Raw genomic sequence first — 15,541 nt, 5'->3', positions numbered from 1 at the left:
TCAGGGCTAAGAGATGAAGTAAGTTGAAGAGCTAGACTTAAACACTAATACTGCTGCCGCCGCCGCATCCTCTTCCGCCGGTGAGCCACATACGTAACCCCTTTCTTGTCCTCCTCTGCATCGCCGAGCCAGTGACACCGCTGCCTCATCCTTCTCATCGGTTGTCGTGCTGTCACCATGGCTGTATCGGCCGTCGTGGCGCCTGCATCACACAAGAACAACATGAATTAGAATTAGCACATATGCGGTCCATGAAAACGGGACGGGAAAGAAATTAAATATAAGGAAAGATGCAAAGAACAGAGAATAAATAGCATGAAGTATATGAGCCGAAGAGGTGAGGTGGACGGATCAGTTTATGTACGCCATTACCCGTTATGAATGCTTGCTTAGAAACTAAGTGGAGCAGTTTCTTGTAGGTAGATGAAGCGTCGGCCATTATCGCCAACACCCATACATTTTTTTCGTCGCAGGCGGATCGCCCAGACTAGCTAGGTCGACCGGATTTTGATCCACCCGCATCCCGGCTTAGGCTGTCCTTGAGCGTTGGATCCCTCGCACAGGCTCGCGTCGGCTGGATTCCCTGAACCACCCGCTCATGCGTGCCTCAGGACGGCTCGCTAGTTTGCTGGACGGATGCAGACAATAAATGGGCCAGCGAAGGACCGATCGCTCTGTAGGTTTGTAAGTTAGACATGGCCAATAAAGCCCACTCAACGCCAGGCCTTCAAAAAAGTCCTCAGAGTAGCGGCCCATTAGGACAGGTAGCCCAGTCGCGGTAAATTTGTGCTGAAACAAAGATCTGATGGCCAGAAACGGTTCAAATGCGAAATCCAATGGCCAAAATTGCTAGAGGCGTGAGAGAGCTCGGTTTAGATTCAGTTTTATGAAGCGGCGGCCATTATCGCCAACACCCATACCTTTGTTCGTCGCAGGCGGATCGCCCAGACTGGCTAGGTCGACCAGCTTTCGATCCACCCGCATCCTGGCTTAGGCTGTCCTTGAGCGTTGGATCCCTCGCGGAGGCTCGCGTCGGCTGGATTCCCTAAACCACCCGCTCATGCGTGCGTCGAGACGGCTCGCTAGTTTGCTGGATGGATGTAGACGATAAATGGGCCAGCGAAGGACCGACCGCTCTGTAGGTTTGTAAGTGAGACATGGCCAATAAAGCCCACTCAACGCCAGGCCTTCAAAAAAGTCCTCAGAGTAGCGGCCCATTAGGACAGGTAGCCCAGTCGCGGTAAATTTGTGCTGAAACAAAGATCTGATGGCCAGAAACGGTTCAAACGCGAAATCCAACGACCAAAATTGCTAGAGGCGTGCGAGAGCTCGGTTTAGGTTCAGTTTTACAGTCCTAAATAAATATGGATACAGGTCCTTTGGAAATCCCAGAAAGCACACTTATGTAGTCTCCTTCCTAGAGCAGCAAACCTTTAGGAGAATACAAACAATATACAACCAAGTTGGAATGGTAAGTTACACAGTTGTACATCCCACTTGTAGTACGGTCCCACCTGCACGGGTGGTATGATGCTCACTCCATTCCAATGAATAAGGCACGCACATATTTCAAAATTGAGTTTTGACCAAAAATTAAACCAACCAAATGTGGATTATATGTGATAGAAAATATATCGTTGAACTTCTATTCAAAAGAAGTTTTCAATGATATAATCTTTAAGTCATAAAAATATATATTGTTGATTTAATTAAGAGTCAAAGTTCATTTTTGAACTGCCTGCACGCTTTATTCATTGAAATGGAGGGAGTAAATACTCCGATGCCCTATGTTTCACTCGGTGTGGTTCTCTTCTTGCACGGCCCCAGGTGCCCGCAATCGTACCACATGATATGGGCGAGCCTAGGGAAGACGAACCGGAAAACGATACGGTCCCGAAACAGCCTGACCACCCAGCCGACCAAACCATGGACGTTGGTCCTGTTAAGAATAAACGAGAGAGAGGAAGCGACTGTCTGGATGAACAGTCTTCTCATTGATGAATATTGGGGTATTTATACCCAGTACAAGGCGGTAACTGCATAGGCAGTAACTAGGCGGTTGCTAACTACACAACCGACATAAAGCATGGATTATTAAGATTTTAATTAATCCTTAACACTCCCCCTAATCTATGCTTGACTAGGTTAATGTACATCATTTTGATAGACTCGTCCTAATATATAGCCGCCCTTGAAAATGTTCATCATCTTCATCTTGAGAAATCCTTGTATAATCTTTATAGTTTCCTCCAAAAACCGTATGGGAAAAATATGAGGAGTATAGTATAGATATGTTGCTAAAACTCCTTTAAACCCCGTGGAAAAAATAAGGAGAAAATGATACAACATATGATGATTATTGTCTCGTGATAACTCATTTGAGAAAACCTTTATAGAAGGAGAAAACTCATTGGTGAGTTTAGAGAACAATTGATATGTCTTGAGTACTTCCTTTAAAAACCCCTGTAGGAAAAATAGAAAGTATAACATATGATGTTTGATAACATATTGCCTCATTAAAAACCGTTATGAGAAACTTTGAGAGAAAACTCATAGGGGAAAAGAGTGCAATCATACATGCCATTGAAAACTCCTTTATAACCCAGTGGGAAAAATATAAGGAGAAAATGATATGGCTTATATAGATACTTGTGTTTACATTATCTCGTTAAAAACCTTTTATGATAAACCGTTAGGGAAAACTCATTGAGGAAAAAAAGAGTACAATATATGCAATCTGATGATTGTTAATAGGTTATAGTTTGGGAGATTACTCCCCGTGAACTTTGCAAATATGGAGGATATCTCATACCAATTTGATTGACATGAACATAAGATTGTGTATAATCTGTTGGATTTTCACATGATTTTGTTTGCAAATTATGTCCTCACTTTTCTATAATCCATGAGGATAAGTAGTTTCCGAGCAATTTAATTTATGATATTGCTCTTCATATAACCTGTAGGTATTGAGTAACACAAGTGGAAGTATCTTGATAAATCAAGTTATGTGATTCTCATGAATCTCAACCACATGATTTTGAGTGTGGTTAATCATTCTGCCAAGCCATGCATATTTTGCAATGCTTCTAGATAAACCAATTATGTGAGAATGATAAGTGGGAATAACCATTAAAGTCCATTTAGATGACTTCCATATGGATGCTATTCCAACAAATTCAGCCATTGATATGGCGTCATTGGGATCAAATAAAGAGCCAATATCATCATATCACATCATGGTCATATATTGTATTTCCTGATGGAATTGTCCAATATTTATTGTGAGCTTAAGATATAAGATGATATTCCATATATCAAGCATGTAACTTTTGTTGGGGGTTGCACTCTGAACAAACATAGCAAATATAGTGTCATGCCTGACGTAGTTTGCAAGTATACGAATGCTTTGACATTAGTGAGATATAGAACTTCAGGTCCTAGTATCACTTCATTATCACCCTTAAGTATGAATGGATTTGTACCTTATCAAAGGTAGTATGACCATACATGTCTTTTGTTGATATGATATATCCAAATTGAACTTCTCGTATATGTTTGGATATATGTAGACTGATATGTATTCTTGAGAGAATGATCAAGCTGTAAACTTAAGCTAAATTTGGTTGAATCCAAATTTTTCGTCTTGAGATGATTTTATGTATGTTTAGGTCTTGCAGAGACATTGATGACGAAATCATCGATATACACAAAGGTGATGTAAGGAAATCAAATTTTGGGATCCCTTTATTAACACATAAACAATTATCATCCTTTGAGTAATCCTTTGAAGAAGGAACTCATTAAGTCGGTAGTACCATATGATTTCCGACTATTTCAAGCCATAGAGTGACTTATGAAATTTTAACAAATATGTTGCGATTTATTTTGGATTCGGAATTGTGAGCCCTTCAGGGGCTTCGTTATAAATTTTCGAAAACGAGTGACCCATATGATTATGTAGTCACTTCATCCATTAACTGCATGGATAATATTATTTGTACTGCCAATGATATTTATTATCGAAACTTAATTCCACTCATACCAACAGGGTATGTTACATCATAACTTGATGTCGGGTCTCTGCGTGAACCCTTTTGCTACAAGCCTCGCTTTCGCACCACCTCATTGACTTTGTCTATGAATGAGAAGTTTTTAGTATTTCATATGGAAGATACTTATGAGGAGTAGGTATTACTGTGGTAAATACCACTCGTTTGTAGAGCGAGTGCTATTCTTCATTACTTGCTTCCTTTTATGTGAACCAATATGAGTACAAGAGGCACTCTATAATGGATTTTGGTTCAGGGCCCAAAAGGTTTTAGCAATTTTCAGAAGAAATACATGTCGACAAATGTAGACTTATGTTATATGATTCTGGAGGAATCAATGAAATTTGTGCAAATGTATTTATTCCTTTTAACTCCTTGTGATTTCCTACAACAATGGAGTCAAGGTGTTTCGATGTCCCGACACCAAAACATTTGTGCACATTTATGTCAGGCTTTGGATGATGAGTATCCACTAAGGTGTCTTTCAACTTCATGTTGAATTACATTTACTAGTTGAGGAATTGATTTCCTCTATTTCCGCCGCAGCATATGCGAGATTATATCTCGTGTGGTCATATTTCTCCCCCTCTTGCTCTCATTTCGGAAGAAGAGTGGTTTATCAGGTACCTCCACTCTTTCTGACACTTTACTGCAGGAATATAATTGAGTAACACCTTTGTCATCAGTAAATGTATGTGGCAGATTTGCAATGTGTTGCAAATATGTGATTCTAAACTTCTTGTTCATATTCTTTGAGTACGTGGATATAAGGACTGAATGTGAATAACATTTCTAATTTATTTCTTGGCATTCTTTGTGGTACTGATCTCCCCCTAATGCCAAAAATGTCCTTATTGCGGATGCAATCAGCATACGGGCTATGAATAATTTTGATTGATGAACAAATTGTTATTCCTCACATAGATCCCGAATTTTCTACGAGAGCCCATTGATGTATGCTGGAGTAGTGATATAGGTATGTAACCAAATTATCGCAGATAGGTAATACTTTGTTGATTTCCATGTAATTACTACAAGGGGAAAGCAGTATGCTATGCAGTTGGTATGATTTATATCATACTTACGGTGTGTAATGTCGTATTTGTGTAGTATGAGGCTTGTAAATTACAATTCGATAAGTTTGGTCATATTATTAATTTCACTATCTTTGATAAGACAATGAACTAAACCATTCTGGGTATGTACATAAAGTATTATGTATAATCAGACATTGCTTGTGAAATGAGTTCAATGAAGTTGTCCATTCGAATGGATTTATCCCTTGTTTAGGATAACTTGCTCTTACTTTGAGAATTTGAGCAATTAATTTAGTTATATCATTCATGGTTTTGTGTGATATGAGACACACTTGAAATCATTTTATAAATGTTTCCATGAGTGCCATGAAGTATCTACATAATACCACATAATGGTTGAGTAATCCACATATCTTCTGAATGTGTTCAAGAAAGAATGAGTTGGCTCATTAAGAATTGTAAGGTGAGAGTTCCTTAAATTAATTTCCCTTATGCACATGTGGTGCACATAAAATCTGATGATTTGGGAAATTTTGCAACTTTAAGTTGTGACCAATAGAATTGTCAATAATTTTCTAATCAACCCCAAACCAGGATTGTAAGGCTTAAAGCCAAATATTTTGTAAGATTTAGATTTATTTTTTACGCAACAAAACTGAGTATGTATCGATTCATATATTCAAAATTTATCAAATATAATGTCCAAGAAATAGGATATTGGACATTTATACTATATGTAGTAGTACAACTATAGGCAAACAATATTTTGGGAATAATCGGGATATTACATGAGGTCTCCCATATTACTAAAAAATGAATTACGTAAACATATCATAGGCACAAAAGAATTGATCATTCTTTTATTGCACTATAATTTTGGTTCTCCTTCTGATCAAGATTTGAGAACATCATTTATGAGAATATATTCTGGTTATATGTTTGCAAATTTTCAAATATCCCAATGAACTTATTTGCCTTTTAATAAATTTGTGGTGTGGTTTGACCATATGTTTGAGGGGTTTGGTAATCATAGGTACGATGTTTAAATAACCACACATTTGACAAACTTGAGAGTTTTCATTGATCGTTTGAAAATGATATATTCCCTATTAAGAAATAATTCCATATTTGGTTGTATTTTAGCCTTCACTTTACTTTGAATACATCATGGTTCTATTTTGTGACCAATGACTTTATTAGTATTCACAATACTAGCAAGAATTTCAAATAATGGAATAGCACCCGTTGGGTGAATCTGATGATTTTATGAAATTCCATGTTTCTTCATCATGAAAATGGTAGGACTATCATAAGAAGATGTAAAGTGTATTGAGGGATTTTCAACTGGATCTTCGGATGAAAATATTTGATCATGAGATCTCAACTTAAAATTGATTGAGTGACAAAAATGTGAGTTGCGATAGACTTGAAGTCTTGAGAAATGAATGGGTGATCATTCCAAAGGTGTTCATGACGGCATGTTTCTCTTAAGGGAAATATTCAAGGTGAATAAATATTCGTCCATTATGTACTTAGTTTGAGAACTAAGTGAAGTTGGTGACACATGAAATACATATGAACATACTTAGCTATTAAGAGAATAGCCATGACACATATTTCAAAGGTGGAGTTATAGTGGCCACAAATGCCGCATGTGGATATAATGACTCATGTCATGAATCATCTTACAATAAATACTCCCAGCTAACATGAATTTAAAGCATTTGGAAATATCATCCATGTGTTACTTGAAAATGCTAATGCATTTATTTAATTTACTACTAGCAGTAAGTGACATCAATGAATAAATGATTTGTTTGGGAACAATCATGGCCAAGGTGATCATTGGTGAACCTGGGTGTATCCTTCAATACACCACATGCGATGAAATTATTGCTAATGTTTTAGAATTCATTCTTAAGGAAGTGTATGACTTGAGAGTCACTGCCAAAACGTATAGACTTTGTGTATTTCACATTGGTTAGTCGCTATGAAAGTATAATGACAATGTGATGTGGACCTTGTAAAAGTGTTGTGACACTTAATCATTGTCATAAATTATGCGATCCATCTTGATGGATGAATGACACTATAATTAGAAATAGTGTCATAGGTTTCATTGCCATGTATTTTACCAATGTAATAGAAGGTAATCAGACGTATATGCTAATATTTTCATAGTTTCCTATGATATATTCAATAAAGCGTGCAAGTATAATATTTACTATGAGAGTAAAATATTTTAAAGAACAACAACAATAAATACTTCGGAGGAGCAAATTCTAGTACGGCTGATGCCATATAGCAATATGTGTAGACCTCAATTTATATAGGATAACACTTTGAAGATAATCACCAATATGGTGTAGATCTCGCAGTAATAGAAAACATAGTCTGACTTTTGTCAGTAGATGTCCATATATCTATTACCTTATCTTATACTATATTTAAGAAAATCACTTTGAAGGTAGTCATATGTCAGGATGACATGATGTAGACCTCACAGTAATAGTGGATAATCCGCAAAATTTTGCAGTAGATGCCAATATTACCTTATGATATCTTGAGGTAGTCACATCTAATATTAATATTTGGAAGAGCACTTTGAAGGTAATCATCTTGTAAAACTAATAAGATGTAGACCTCACAGTAGTGATGAATAATCTGTAAATTATGCAGTAGATGTCACCAATACCTTGTGATTCACAAATAAAAGTTTAGGCTACGTACACAATAATATTTGGAAGAGCATGTTAAAGATAGTCATCTTGTCAAAATGACAACACGTAGATCTCACAGTAGTGTTGGATAATCTGTCAAATATGCAGTAGATGCCATAAAATACCTTGTGATTCACAAATATATTTTAAGGTAATCCCACACTATAATTTCATGTGAGTTTACATCAACATTTGCAAGAAAATATATATTTAAATTGCAAAATAAAGTTGTTGTACAGAGTAACATGTTATAGGAATTGCATGAGGCAAACAGAACGAACATGTTACATTGTTTTCTTCTTCTTAGACACATTGCAACAAGTACATAGACTAAACTGGAGAACAAACCAAGTCTGATGACTTAAATATCAACTTGAGATCTGGAATACACCTTGGTACCCAAAAGAGAAACAATATTAAAATACTGAGAATAACAGAGTCTAAAATAGTTTATGTACTATTTGAAGATCAATGTGCAAAACCGAGTAATAACAGGGTATTGGTACACAATCGAACTGGACCACTGTTCGGTCTGTTTTGCAAATTCATGCAACAACAAGGACCTTAATGCACAATATCGAAGGGGTAAGGTTCCTTATCCACTTGTTCTCCTATGCGGTTACTGCAACTTTCGTTCCCCTCGGGCTTGCCGGCCACGGGCGGCTGGGCAGAGAGTAGCGCAGAGGCCTGGCACATGGCACATGTCAGGCGACACAGAGGCCGTGTCGTGGGGCGCGGCGCGCGGCCAGGGGCGGCCACGACCCTGGCGGGCGCGGCCAGGGGTGGCCACGACATGGCGCGGCGGCGGGCGTTGTCGACATAGATGGAGCCGGTGCACGGGGGATCCGGCGGCGGGCGTGGATGGGCGGTGAGTTGTGCGCCGCGTGCCATCCCGCATGTAGCCGGGACGAGATTGGACGGTGCATGTCGTTCTTGTTAAAGATTAATTAAAATCCTAATAATCCATGCTTTATGTCGGTTGTGTAGTTAGCAACCGCCTAGTTACTGCCTATGCAGTTACCGCCTTGTACTGGTTATAAATACCCCAATATTCATCAATGCGAAGACTGTTCATTCCAGACATTCGCTTCCTCTCTCACGTTTATTCTTAACACGTTATCAGCCACGCTAGCCTCTACCGGATGCCACTCCGGCGATCTGCAATTTCCCCTGAAGATGGCGGCAGAAGTTGGTTGCTGGAGTTTCGGCCACCACGCGATTCAGCGAAGACGAGGTGTTCCTCGTACAAAAGGAAAGAAACTAATCAGTAGAATGACTGCCAATTTGATCTTGTCTTCTTGCATTCAGTTAATAATCTAACAATGAATGGTTTTCTTTCCTGTATGTATTCTCACATGAATCTCAAGAAGAATTGATCAATCGTGAACTACAAACAAAAAGAACAGAAGAAGAAAAGGCTCGGTCTCGAAGGATAGTACCTTCGTCATCCTCATTAATATAATGCACGCGCGCGGATGCGAACTCCGGAACAGTCAGCGATGAATCTCGCCTCGGCCCCGTCCCGTTGAACGACGACACGCACCGTCCAATCTCGTCCCGGCTCCATGAGGGATGGCACGCGGCGCACAGCTCACCGCCCATCCACGCCCGCCGCCGGATCCCCCGCGCACCGGCTCCATCTATGTCGACAACGCCCGCCGCCGTGCCATGTCGTGGCCACCCTGGCCGCGCCCGCCCGGGTGGTGGCCGCCCCTGGCCGCGCGCCGCGCCCCAGGCCACGGCCTCTGTGTCGCCTGACCTGTGCCCTGTGCCAGGCCTCTGCGCTACTCTCTGCCCAGCCGCCCGTGGCCGGCGAGCCCGAGGGGAACGAAAGTTGCAGTAACCGCACAGGAGAACAAGTGGATAAGGAACCTTATCCCTTCGATATTGTGCATTAAGGTCCTTGTTGTTGCATGAATTTGCAAAACAGACCAAACAGTGGTCCAGTTCGATTGTGTACCAATACCCTATTATTACTGGGTTTTGCACATTGATCTTTTAATAGTACATAAACTATTTTAGACTCTGTTATTCTCAGTATTTTAATATTGTTTCTCTTTTGAGTACCAAGGTGTAGTCCAGATCTCAAGTTGATATTTAAGTCATCAGACTTGGTTTGTTCTCCAGTTTAGTCTATGTATGTCACGCCCAAGATGCGACCCTATCCTCAATTTGGCACGAGGGCCTCGTCAAGGATAGAAGCGCATCTCGTCATGTCGCAAGAATGGATATCGTCAAAAGTACATGTACTGAACAGAAGAGATATATATAGAGTTGGCTTACACTCGCCACAAGCTACATCAGAGTCACATCAGTACATTACATAATCATCAAGAGTAAGAGCAGGGTCCGACTACGGACGAAAACAAACGACAAAAGAAGAACGACGTCCATCCTTGCTATCCCAGGCTACCGGCCTGGAACCCATCCTAGATCGATGAAGAAGAAGAAGAAGAAGAAGCAACTCCAAATGAGCAATCAACGCGCTCGCGTCAAGTAACCTTTACCTGAACCTGCAACTAGTGTTGTAGTAATCTGTGGGCCACAGGGGACTCAGCAATCTCATTTCCAAAGGTATCAAGACTAGCAAAGCTTAATGGGTGAGGCATGGTTAAGTGGTGAGGTTGCAGCAGCGGCTAAGCATATATTTGGTGGCTAAACTTACGAGTACAAGAATAAGAGGGGGAAGATCTACGCATAACGGACGTGAACTACTGATGATCAAATGAATGATCCTGAACACCTACCTACGTCAGACATAACCCCACCATGTCCTCGATTGGAGAAGGAACTCACAAAAGTGACAGTCACGGTTACGCACACAGTTGGCAAGTTTTATTTAAGTTAACTTCAAGTTATCTAGAACCAGTGTTAAACAAAGTTTCCACGTTGCCACATAACCGCGGGCACGGCTTTCCGAAAGATTTAACCCTGTAGGGGTGCTCCAACTAGTCCATCACAAATTACCACAAGCCGCATAGAAATCCTCAATCACGAAGCTCGCGATCTCGTCGGATTCCCTAGTGGAAAACCTCAACTCTGAGATTACCCAAAGCATCACCGGAATCCCGATGCACAAGATATCTCGTCAAAGGTAAAACTAATCCATCAAGGCCGCCCGGCGTGTCGACGATCCCGATAGGAGCCGCGTATCTCGTTCTCAGGACACGACGGATAAGCACAACGTACGGTGGCCTGATAGAAATCTCCCGAGTTGCCCCGGGTTGGCCCCGCAAACGGCTCTAGTTTTGGACCAGCACCAACAGCACTGGCCCCCTGTATTATGTAGAATTACTCCTCGGGTAGCGCTAACTCCCTTTGCATTTCAAATTATCAAATTATTATGTTGGGAAAATAGTACCAATGTTGGGCCTTGCCAGACCAGCTTTAATCTAAAACGAATTATCAAGGGGGTCCCCATAACAACCCCGATCGTGTTAGAACATAACACCGGTAGCCGAAAACTAAGGGGCAAAGGTGGAACAAAACACCAGGCTAGAAAGGCCGAGCCTTCCACCTTTTACCAAGTATATAGGTGCATTAAATTAAATAGCATTTAAATATGGTGATATAACAAGGAACCCATGTTATCACATGGAAACATCTGCACCTGCAACTAGCAACGCTATCAACGGGGTTAAGCAAGCAGTAACATAGCCAATCAGTGGTTTGCTAGGTCGAACAGGTTGAAAGTTTCATGGCATTGTTGAGAGGCTGATATTTAACATGTGGTAGGCAACGAGACATAACGATACAGACGGTAAAACGAGCATGGCAATGATAGTAATGGTATCTGGGGAAATGATCATCTTGCCTGAGATCCCGCTCGGAAGAAGAATGCCTCCGTGAAGCAGACGAACCGACATAGTCGAACGGGTCCTCACATCCGACACGCTTGCGGAACTCTATCGAGACGAAGCAAACCGAAAACACAATCATCACACGGAATTCACCACACGATGCACAACACAAATGATGCATGAGAAGCTGAAAACATGCAAGGCACGGCATGACAATTCACGACAAACAAACACTACACATTAAGTGAAGTTCAATATGCAACGAGTTGCATATTGACGAAACTCCACATATGAATTATTTAGTTAACTCCCGGTTATTTACACGGCAATATTAATGTTTTCAAACATGAAAGAGGTGAAGCGGAAATTAAACTACCTATCTAGACATTTTAAATGAGGTCGGAAATGACATATAGCACCTCCAAAACGACCTCACATGGTAATTTTTAATTCTGTCCAGATCTGATTTAAAACCTTTAATTAGTTGTTAAACAGCAAAACAAATAGTTTCACGTGGTTCTACGCGTCATGGCAAGCAATCTAGACATAAAGAACATCTCCAACGGAGCTACGGATCAAAAGTTACAAGCACCGCAAGATATAATGGCATGAATGCAATATGTGTGCAACGACGGTCACGAGCACTTCTAATCATACAAACAGCAAGATAAAATGAATTTACACGAGATTCTAAGCAAGTTTCATATAGGACACGATCAAATCGGAGCTACGTTTCAACAAGTACGAGCAAAAGAAGAAATGACTACAATCTGCCAAAAACAGCCACATAACACTTTCTACGCCCCACAACTACGGCTACACAACTCCGATAAACTCAAGCAAGGCATGGAATGAAAGAGGGCAAGACGCACTACTACAAACAACTAAGAACAACTAACATGACAGCAAGGAGCACTAGGAAAAGAAGACACAAAATGGCATCTCACACACTATTTCAGACTTAGTGAAAATTACACCTCATGAAAGCGCAGTTTTTGATCTGAAGCTATGTTGACAGCAGCAAAACCTGTAGCTACAGGACTCCAAATGGCATGAAAATTTACAGCATGCTAGAGAAACACAAGGGGTACAACTAAATCCATTGAACCAACCTCAAAAGAGCTACAGATCTAAAGGTAGAAGCAAGACAAGACAGCAACAAAATAATAACAGATTCCAGACTTAGAAATATTTCAGCTACTCTAAAACAGCACTATTTCTAGCAACTTGAGAGCAAGCAAACAACACCTAAACATGCATTTCTATTGCAACCAAAAATACCAGGGTCTAAACAAAACATCCAAGATCAACTCTCTAGTTGACAACTCCGTCAAACGACGCACGAAATAAATCCTACGAAAATGCCAAGAGGGCAACATAGCAAAATATCGCGCGAACTAACTTACTCTAATGCTAAAACTAATTGCACAGAAAAATCCATGGGATTTTTCTACCCCGGAAACATATAAAATATGTGGGGTTTGCAACACAAAATAATGCCGCACATTAATGCGAGATAAACACCTAGATACGGGAAAAATAAACTACGGGCAAATTCCTACACGCAAAAATACAAATGACCGATCTAAAATACACGGAAAAATAGTCCCTAAAACATGGACATTTAATCTACGGGATACGGGCAGTCCGGACTTGCACGAAAATTAAATACGGGGCGTATCCTATTGAAACAGCACGCAAAACTAGGCGTTTGGCACGTTAAACTTCGTCCAATGATTATGCAAGTTGTAAATTCGGATTCTACGCGAAAGCCTACACGTAATACATATCTAATACATCGCGATCCAACATACGGATAATAATCTACGGGCATTCTAATATCTAGCAAAACCTGGAATTAAATAAATATCTGGGAAAAATCCTAAATCTAAACAGGTCGAATCTCTTATGGCCCGAAACTGTACAGAGGCGCAGCTTAGCTAAACGGCGCCGGCGGCAGGGAATAGGACTCGGGGGGTAAGGCTCACCTCGGGCCTTGGCTCGGCTGGAGGAGCAGGCCGAGGGGGCGCGCTCGGCCTGGCTCGGGCTCTAGCCAGGCGCTAGCTGGGCCGCGGTGCCCCTGGGCCTGGGGCGTCGCTGGTGGAGGAGCCGGCCTGGGCTGGGAGGCGCTGGCGAGCGAAGACCGACGATGGGAGGTTGCGCCCTCGCTGCCGACTGCGGGCGCTGGGACGAGCGGGCGCAGGGTCAACGGGATCCAGATCTCCCTGGATCGGCTTGGGGCCGAGCGGGCGCACCCGACGGCGGCTGGCGACGAGGCCCCCGCGGCACCCGAGGCGGGCACCGGCGGGATCTATGGCTGTGAGGGGGGACCGGGGCTCCGGCGGCCGAGCTGCTCGATCCGGCGTGTTCCTCCGGTGGGCTCCGGCCAGCGAGGGGTGGAGGCATGAGGGGGCGAAGGTTACCGGCGGCGACACAACACGGCGGCGGGGCGAGGCCACGGAATCTTCAGCGGACTGCTACCTCCGGGCGAGCTCGGGAGGAGCGGCGGCGCGATCCGGGGACGAACCGGGCTTCGCGGGCCCGGCGGCGCCGGTGGGGAGAGAGGCTGCGGCAGGATTAGGGTTAGGGGTAGGTTTGGCACGGATTTTGAGGAGAGATGAGAGGGGGTTGTCTAATTAATGGCATGGGGCCTATATATAGGCAAACGGGGGCTCGGTTAACCGGAATCGTGTTCCGGATCCAACCGCGGGGTCGGATTCGGACGATTCCGAACGCGGGTATGGGTACGCGGCCGTGTAGAGGGAATATCCGGAGACGAGAGGGAGAACGGGTGGCGCGGCAACGCGGTTTAAAACACTGACACACGTCCGACGGTAGACCGAATACGGTGCCGCTACGGTCGACCGTTCGGGTACGAGACGGAGTCCGATCGCGACGAAAATTCGACACGCGGTCTAGCGATAACTAATTAGGACCGCACGTCAAATCTCAACCCGATCAGAGAAAGTTTTCCGCACACTTAAAAAAACAGGGTTCGACGATGCCGCGGACACGTGTGTGTGCAGTCGGACTCAGAACGGACAACGACGAGAACCTGCAACTACTAACGGATGCAAGTTTTGAATACGGGCGGCAACGGGATGCCGATGCAATGTTGATGATGCGCAGGATGCGATGATGACACGACAAATAAAAATAAGCCACACGACGAAAACGGAAAGAGAGGGGAATCTTCTGGAACGTCGGCATCGGGCTGTCACAATGTACTTGTTGCAATGTGTCTAAGAAGAAGAAAACAATGTAACATGTTCATACTGTTTGCCTCATGCAATTCCTATAACATGTTATTGTGTACAACAACTTTATTTTGCAATTGAAATATATATTTTCTTGCAAATGTTGAGGAAAACTCACATGAAATTATAGTGTGGGATTACCTTAAAATATATTTGTGAATCACAAGGTATTTGATGGCATCTACTGCATATTTGACAGATTATCCATCACTACTGTGAGATCTACGTGTTGTCATTTTGACAAGATGACTATATTTAACATGCTCTTCCAAATATTATTGTGTACGTAGCCTAAACTTTTATTTGTGAATCACAAGGTATTGGTGACATCTACTGCATAATTTGCAGATTATTCATCACTACTGTGAGGTCTACATCTTATTAGTTTTACAAGATGATTACCTTCAAAGTGCTCTTCCAAATATTAATATTAGATGTGACTACCTCAAGATATCATAAGGTAATATTGGCATCTACCGCAAAATTTTGCGGATTATCCACTATTACTGTGAGGTCTACATCATGTCATCCTGACATATGACTACCTTCAAAGTGATTTTCATAAATATAGTATAAGATAAGGTAATAGATATATGGACATCTACTGACAAAAGTCAGACTATGTTTTCTATTACTGCGATATCTACACCATATTGGTGATTATCTTCAAAGTGT

The 15,541-nt window shown here is 42.0% G+C and overlaps 1 pseudogene; it reads right to left on the bottom strand.

The window, feature by feature from the left end:
• Window positions 1-1,785: 1,785 nt before the first annotated feature.
• Window positions 1,786-15,541, bottom strand: part of LOC123450323 — a 44,181-nt pseudogene continuing 30,425 nt past the window's right edge.

Source organism: Hordeum vulgare, chromosome 4H (assembly GCF_904849725.1).
Source record: "Hordeum vulgare subsp. vulgare chromosome 4H, MorexV3_pseudomolecules_assembly, whole genome shotgun sequence".
Taxonomy (NCBI): Eukaryota; Viridiplantae; Streptophyta; class Magnoliopsida; order Poales; family Poaceae; genus Hordeum; species Hordeum vulgare.
Note: the sequence above shows the minus strand (reverse complement) of the source record. Positions and strands in the feature narration are given on the sequence as shown.